This window comes from Apaloderma vittatum, unplaced genomic scaffold (genome assembly GCF_000703405.1).
Source record: "Apaloderma vittatum isolate BGI_N311 unplaced genomic scaffold, ASM70340v1 scaffold23204, whole genome shotgun sequence".
NCBI lineage: Eukaryota > Metazoa > Chordata > Aves > Trogoniformes > Trogonidae > Apaloderma > Apaloderma vittatum.
The window spans coordinates 40,529-47,021 of NW_009711442.1; positions in this window are offsets into that span (position 1 = coordinate 40,529).

Consider the following 6,493-nt stretch of genomic DNA (forward strand, 5'->3'; position numbering starts at 1 on the left):
CAGTTTCTGATGCAAACTCCATGAATGCAGGCTGAGAAGAGAGACTGTAGAGCCTGAAATGTCTGAGGGGTCAGAAGCAGAGAAGGGCACTTTCTCCGGGAGAACAGGAAACTGAACAGTATCAGCAGTTGAGTCTTGTTGTCCCAACATCTGTTATCTCACACCAGTGCTTGTGTTTTCAGTCCTTCTTTGCTTGTATGGAAAAATATTTTAGTTTTTCTTTTCCTGAAAAATAAGTATTTGGGGAGTAGGAGGAGGACTGAATTTTAAAGATTTTTCTACAATGTTCATTAAAGTATTTTGAAAGCTAAATCAAGAAGTACCAATAGTTTAGCTTTTTCTTTATCTTTTTTTTTCCCCAATAAGAAGTGATCTAAAATTATGTTATTGTTTAAACATTTCTTTTTTAAAAAGTGTCCTTAAAAGTTTCTTATTTAAAATGAGTATTTCTACAGATAAATGGGTAAGACAGAAGTTATTACCTGAGGTGTATTAGAAGGGGATAGCTAGTAGGTCGAGAGAGGCCCTCCTGACCCTCTGCTCTGCCCTGGTGAGGCCACATCTGGAATATTGTGTCCAGTTCTGGGCCCCTCAGCTCAAGAGAGACAGGGAACTGCTGCAGAGAGTCCAGCGCAGAGCCACAGAGATGATGGAGGGATGAAAGGCTGAAGGAGCTGGGTCTCTTTAGTTTGGAGAAGAGGAGGCTGAGGAGGCGTTCCTGTGTGACCTACTGTAGGTGATCCTGCTCTGGCAGGGAGGCTGGACTAGATGATCTTTTGAGGTCCCTTCCAACCCCTGACATTCTGTGATTAGGCATTTTTTAAAATATACTTTATAACCATTGCTAAGTTCATGCTCAAGGAACGGAAAAGGATGCCTGTAGTGCTCCTTATAGCATCACTTAAATGATCCTTCCTCCTCACATGGTCCTGAGCTCCCTCCGAGCCCCACTGGCAGCTGCAGGATCCTGCACAGAGCAGGCTCCTGCCCGGGCAGACCCACATGTCATACCCCGGCCTCAGTTTCTGAGTAACATGAGTGACTCAGGCAACAAATGCATGTGACAACTCACAAGCAGCTCTCTGAAGGCTTCCCATTTCACACAGTAGACACATGATTCATCACCACCTTCTGCTGACTGTATCCTATGTATAGAGTGATTCAATCAAGCAGCGCTGACCCTACAGATTTCCGTACTCAAAATCCTGGTTTCAAGAAACTATTTCTTTTCTAAGTATCTCAGTACATGACAGAGGAAAAGGTGTGATAAGGAAATAGAAAAGCAGAACTGCAGTTAGCATCTGTCACATGCTCAGGTCTGATCTGGTAATCCTTAATGAAGGTCTTTGGGTCCATGAAGAGCAGCATGTTATCCTTAAAGCAGTAAAGATAAGGATGCTGAATGTGCTAGTACCCAGTGCAGGTCCTGCATTGCCACGGGAAACATCCCCAGCTTGGTCCTCGGGGCTGCATCTGGACAATGACCCACCAGAGCTGTCACAACTACATGCAGCGGGAGCGGGCTTAGTCCCTGCTGCCACAGAATAAAGCTCGATTACACGGCCTTATTTAGTTGGAGTTGAAGAAAGTTTACCCAGGCATTTATTTACAGCAACAAAAGGGCTCAGCCTGTTTATGATAAACTACTGCCTGAAGCCCATTTCCATCTGTAACTGTTAGCACAGCTGATTATTGTCCCTGGGTGAAAGGAATTGCCCATTACTCTGGGCTCCACTTCATGACTCAGCTCCTGAGAGCTATTTCGAGTGGAAGAGCAGAGAAGCTGCCAGGCTGGCATCCCCTTCTCTTTTCTGCATGGAAATAGGATGTGGCTTTGCACGACAGGCACTCATGCTCTGCAATCCATCTGAAGGGATTACATGAGCTGAAGCCATAATGGTGTGCTCCAATCCTGTTGATGTATTATAAATGGTCCATTATTCATCCACATGAGGAAAGCCAGAGGAATGGAAAATTAAAATGTGAAAGTAGTGAGCACAAAAACAATGAGCAAGTGATTCATGCTGTGTGGAAAATGGGCCTCACTGGGTGTAGGTCTGTAGTTCTGTAGAATTAAGTACAACTATAGGGGCTAATAATTTAGTTCATTAACAACAATACTTATCTTTCAGTCCTGAAAAATACATGAGTAAAACCAGCACATGTACCCTGGGTGAAACTTAAATCGTAGAATGGCCTAGGTTGGAAGGGACCTTAGAGATCATCTAGTCCAACCTCCCTGTCATGGGCAGGGACGCGTCTCAACTAGACCAGGTTACTCAAGGCCTCACCCACCCTGGCCCTGCACACCTCTAGGGAGGGGGGATCCACAGCTTCTCTGTGCAATTTATTCCAAAGTCTTGCCACCCTTGTACTGAAGAATTTTTTCCTAAGATCCAATCTAAATCTATTCTCCTTCAATTTAAATCCATTTCCCCTTGTCCTATCAGTGGACACTCTTGTAAAAAGTCCCTCCCCAGCCTTCCTGTAGGTTCCCTTCAGGTATTGGAAGGCAGCTATTAGGTGCCGCCAGAGTTTTCTCTTTTCAAGGCTGAACAATCCCTTGGTTCACCAGATCTATTCACTTGGTTCACCAGATCTGTTTTCCCAGGGGCCACCATAATAAGAACAATTAACCAGATTTGATCAGAATGCCTTGTGCTCCCTCCTCCTCTCACCTTCAGTTAAGCTGGGTTCAAATTTCTCACTCACTCCCTTTTCTGAGCCCTTCTCACTGGAGGAGTTCAGTAAGAAACATGAATATCACTCCCTTGTCTCCTGCTGAGCTGCAGGAGGGAGCTGGAGGGACTGAGCACCTTGCATTAGGTGCTCCGTGTTTCTGGCATGACCCTCTCAGAGACAGCTTTCTGTTCGTCTTGCTTTCAGCATTTTCAGCTACAAGACTACTTCTGGAAACACATCCATAATGCTGTAGCTTAGGACTAGTCTTTCCTTTAGACTATTTCTATGGCCCATTTTGCCAAGAAATCACAGCAAAAGGCTGCAGATTGCCAAGTATCCTCTCACTCCTTTCTGAAAAGGTTCTCTTATCCCTCTGCTGAACAGCGAAATTTCAGTGGGAAGAAGCAAATAAAACACGGGTTTTATTCACATATAAAATTCTCACTCAAAGAGAAATGGATTGTTTTTTTCCTCTTGGGAAAATAATGAATGTCTTCTCCTTGATTTTGAACTTTATTCCTTCCTTAAAGATCCTTCAGTGAGAAATGAAGAACCCATTAACCATCTCCATTTCCAAACTGATCATGCACCACAGAAAGCCAGAAACAACGTGAAGTCCCTGGAGTAACAACCTGAAACTTTAAAATTGGCAAAGGAATGAAGGAGTGAAACATCCCAAATGCTCAATTAGTCAGTTTTATTATCATATCATGTGTGGTCTCTGTGAAAATCTAGCCACATCTCACAAACTCCGAGACCATCCAGAAGATGCTGTATGTGCACACCCCACAATAAAGTTATTAGAAACCCATGAGGAGGTTTCTAACATGAGTCATTCTATCCAGGAAGGGATGAGATAGGGCAGTCAATTCACTTTTGAACAGCAGCGTGAGCCTAGTGCAAAATCAGCAAATCCAGACGACCGTGGCTATCGGAGACAAGTTTAAACAATGTTTTATTTACAGTCTTACAAATGCCTAAATCTCAACCAAGCTGCAAATCTAACTCCCTGCACTGACTTGGATGAAGGAGGGAGAGTGCGGATGCCAGCAACACTCTGTGGCACCCACTTAACTTTGCATTAAATTTGGAGAAAGGAGGACCAAGGATTGTGAGACAGAGGAGCAAGGTCATGAATGAATTGGTCCTGGGTAACTGCATGGAAGAGAAGCCTTAAAAAAAAGAGAGCTTAGAAAAGAGATTAGTTTCAGGTACAGCATTTTATTAGTTTACACTTTTTTTATCTAGGGGAGCTTTTAATTTTTAAGAAGGGCCCAGGTTATAAGAGCAGCACTGCAGAACAGCCCTTGTGGTATCTACAAACCAGAACAGGTTTGGGAGCCAGCAACTCAAGGCCCACAGTCATCACCCAGTGATCTATGAAAAGGGAAAAGTCATTCTGCCAGATGTTACCTAGAGCCTTATCAGCAGGACCACTCATGGATTTTAAGAAACAGTCGCTTTATGAAACCCAGACTGACCAGGCAATAGGCAGAGCAGGAGAGCAGTGATGGAGCCAGGATGGTGAGACCATCGGGTATGCGCTCCTGGCAAAGGCAACATGAGACAGTCAGGAGCCTGAAGCAGGCCTTCCTTCCTAACCATTACAAGATTTTCTTAGCTACCTGACCTAGTTCAGTGGCCCTGTTCTCCGTTTCTGCAACAAACGTGTCCCTACCAGGAAGGCTCATCTCTTGGTCTCTGCTTGGGACCAATCCTACAGATTGCAGAGCTGGAGACAAGAGACAAAAAACATGGCAGGGATTACTACAATATCTGCTGGAGGGATTAGGCTCAGGTACAGGTTGGACCTAGTCAAAATTTAGCCAAGGAGAACACTTCTTCATAGAGACTGAACAAGAAACATGGTGGAAACCTGAGCTCTGGGCAACAGATGTCAGCAGTGCAGAAGAAGCTGGAATTTATTGTGTGGAGCAAGGAAGAAGAAAGTCTTGGAGAGAGGGGTCTGAAGGGAAACAGTCTCCTCGGGTGTGTAATTAGGATTTGCCTGTTGTGCATTTTCTGCTGATCACAACTGCATTTCTCAAATCCTCTAGCACACAAGTTTGAAGGGAAGAGCCAAGAGGAAGATTCTGAATGTGTAGTAATAGTAGATGTAGAAACTGGATGGTAGTATTTCTTTAGCCAAGGTGTCTCCAGTAATGGCCAAACAACACAATTACCATTTTAGACCACAAATACAGTAAAAGTTAAGACAGACCAATACAGAGGGGACCCACAGCTGGATATTTCAAAACTATTGTTATTTCCCTGGAAAGTGTGGAAATCCCTGGCTGCTCATCAAATAATTTTCAGTCATGAAAGATTTGAGCTTTTAAGTGGCACTTTGCCAGCAGAAAGGTAGTGCACATCAAAAATATTGTTATTAATTTTGACTGCAGCTGTTGACCCTGATGTGCTGACAGATGGAACACGTTAAACATTTCATAACACATAATTATTGCACCACTCCACACAGGACAGACCCAGAACCTCCCATAGCATGATACACTGAAAGTCCAACTTTTCTCTTATACCTGCTGGCATCTAGCAAGGCAACTAAAAGTTGATTTCAAAGCCACCGCTCTTTCCTGGGGGTGCCACAGCCTTTGTATCCTTTTATCTCTAATTTCAGCCAATGCCATTCTCTATTTAATGTGAAAATAGGGATTTCCCCCAGGCTTAAACACATCCATGAATCTGCACATCTCATCAGTGATCACAAGCAATGAAGGACAAGAACAGTTGGTAGAAATAAGGTTGCAGTTACGGGCTTTTGCACCAAGTCACACTTTCCCCCTAACCTCTAGGGTGAGGAATCTGTGTATGCTCCAAGTCTGGAGAGGTGTCAGACAGTGTTTACCGAGAGCCAGCAGGGGAGACACCTGATTTAGGACTTTTTCACGATGCTTTGAAGTATCCATGCAAGACAGAGCAGCAAGAATTACTAGAAAATTGACACCCTCAAGCAAAGACAGATTTTATGCTGAAAAAAACTACTAAATCCAATCTGCTGCTGTATAATGTATATGCCAAAGGGACAAAATATGGTGTAAAATAAGATCTCAGCAAGCTGAGATCCAGCTTACATATTTGGCCTGTTTAATCCAAGAATGAAAATAATTATACAAAGACAGTCTAAGTGATCCCAGAAGGATTTAAGCATATGAAATATAGTCATTGCGAGAAGCGGAAGGAAGGGGGAGTTACACCAGTTGCAGTTCTCCTTGGCTCTCTTAGACTTGTGTGTGAATTTGGCCCAGAAAGCTGTCTGGCATTGGGGATGGTTATCATTCATCCCTTCTATTTGCACAAGAATGTGGGAAGGGCTTAGAAAATCTCCTCTCATCTGGGGGCCTGGGTGGGCGCCAGTGAAGTTCAATGATTCATAACCATTTCAAGAAGCTCCTTACCACTCTCTGTTTCCAGGCATTTGTAAAGAAAGCAAATGTACATGCTGCAGCAGCACGTACGTTGCTCTCTCATGACAGCAGTGCCAGGAGAAGGGGATAAAACCGGTCTATCACCTAGCACACGTCCAGCAAGATTTTCCCATCCCAACAGCTGGGGAAAAGAGAGAGACCTAACTCACAGGTACAAACTCTTGATGTGGTACATGCTCAGAGAAGCAAGAAACTGCATCTTCTTGAGGACACCAGGCACGTCTCCTCCTGCATGTCTGCAGTGGCATGAAGCAAGGCAACAGGAGATGTGCTGCAAGAAGCAAACTCCTACCTGGAAGCCGTGGGCAGGTCTCCGTCTTGGTCTCCTGTCTGACAGCTGCTGCCACGGTGATGAACGAGGTGCTTTG